Source organism: Alosa sapidissima, chromosome 1, assembly GCF_018492685.1.
Source record: "Alosa sapidissima isolate fAloSap1 chromosome 1, fAloSap1.pri, whole genome shotgun sequence".
NCBI lineage: Eukaryota > Metazoa > Chordata > Actinopteri > Clupeiformes > Clupeidae > Alosa > Alosa sapidissima.
Genome location: NC_055957.1, coordinates 47,777,894 through 47,779,806, shown reverse-complemented (window position 1 = coordinate 47,779,806; position 1,913 = coordinate 47,777,894). Strand labels below are relative to the sequence as shown.

At 38.6% G+C, this 1,913-nt stretch overlaps 1 long non-coding RNA gene across 1 annotated transcript; it reads right to left on the bottom strand.

The window, feature by feature from the left end:
• Positions 1 to 684: 684 nt before the first annotated feature.
• On the bottom strand, positions 685 to 1,913 carry LOC121703879. The gene is made up of 2 exons (XR_006030163.1): positions 1,770 to 1,913; positions 685 to 813 (listed from the first exon to the last, which is right to left on the bottom strand). It is a non-coding gene; the product is annotated as an uncharacterized LOC121703879 (long non-coding RNA).

The window sequence follows — 1,913 nt, the reverse complement described above, 5'->3', positions numbered from 1 at the left end:
ACAAAACACTGAATATCATAGTTATCTGTAATTTATATCCTCAATGAAACGTGGGTTCATTAGAATAACCAGTGTTAAACAATTTCATTGCCAAAACATTAAAGCACAACAGTCCTTTTAAACGTGTGGTTTAAAAACAGATTTTCAAACACAGCAGACACACTGACAGGGGTGATCACAGACCAAGTGTTTCTATCCCAAATGCACCTAATTAATCAGAGCAATCAGGGTTAAAATAATGACTATGAGGAGCATAAAAAAGTAGATCACATGATATGCGCTTTAAAAATCTAATATGGTGAAATTAGTATATGCAAATTCAAGTTACCATGCGTAGATGAAGCATATATGAGTTTAGTGTTTAGGCTTAATTAAAAACTGTCCTGAGTATTTTAGTCCTACGTTTGGAGGGGGCAGAATGATTAATTGGTGCGGCTGTTTTAATATTTTTATTCCCCTCTGTAGATGTTTATTCTTTTTCATCTTCGTCTCCTTGCAGGACACCTCACTCTCTTCTCTGTTGGGTGTAGCTGTTTGACGAAATTAAAATAATCTCAGCGCTGAAATGTTTAACTTAAAACTGGTCCAGTGATTTAATAAATAAAATAAATAACTAAACATTCAGAATGAATGGTGCTCTTGATATTTTATCATTATCTTACACATATGAAGTATGAAGAGACGTTTGCTGTTAATTCAGCATCAAAAAGGGAGTGACATTTATTGCATCTCAGCCAGATCGAGGTAAACAATGTCATCAGAGGCCTGCTCGGTCAGCTTGGTCATCCCGGCGTCGTGTGAAGGTGCAGGTGTCTGATGAAGAAATTAAAAATAGATGGCAGGGCTTTCATCAGGGAGGAGGAGACGGAGCGTGTGGAGACAAAAGGACAGCAGCAGCAGTGCCTAGTGTTTGGTGAAAAAGAGACGTGTCTTTGGCCCACCTCTCTCTATCTCTCTCTCTCTCTCTCTCTCTCTCTCTCTCTCTCTCTCTCATCTCCTTGCCTTTTTCCACTCTCTCCTCACACTTGATTTAAGAGTTGCTCTCTTGGCTGTGACAGTGCGGTATTTCTATCACCCAGATTATAACTCAGTGTGATTATTCAACTCCAATAGCTCTGGCCCCCCAACTGCATTTAGCCCAAACGTAATATCCTTCATGCATACATTATCCATCTTCCTTATTATCCCAAATCATTTCAGAATTAAATTCCAGCCCTTCCAATATGGGTGCACAGAGTAGACTGCTTTATAGTGTAGTCAAAGGTTAACATACCAATCAAAGTAACCCCAGTGATGCAGCAAGACACTTTAATATTTGCAAAGCTGATAATTGTGAGAGGACAGAATATTTCTTTCCCTTTTGCCCTGATTAACCCATGGGCAAAACACACAGACATGGCAGAAACAGGAGACTTGGTAAATGATCTGGAAATGGTCAACATACACGGAGAAAAATGTATTAAGCAAATCTGCCATATTTTTCAAAATGCATAAAGCAGGTTTTTGTGCTGTCTTGTAAATATTGTGTGGATTGGACATGTTGTACATTTTTACTTACTTAAGATTGAAATTTGATATCTTTTAGTTTTAAAGATTTTCTAAACAAAAGTAAAATGACAGCTTGAGAGGATAATTAAAAGTGATAAATTAAATATTTTTTTTCCTAAACATTTTAAGGTACACCCCTGTGATTTCGCCCCCTCTGACTACTTTTGAAAGCAATAGCTGAACTTTTCCCCACCATCCCTCCCCCTGTTTAAAATAATTACCATGGTTAGTCCGCCTGCATCTGGTTTTTCATCAGCCTCCTGTCCAAAGTCACGGGGTCCCATCAAAAGGCAAAGCGGAGGTGACGCCACGCCGGCTGCTTTAACTCAAAGCATTACTGCAGCTTAACACCACTTGCTTACATT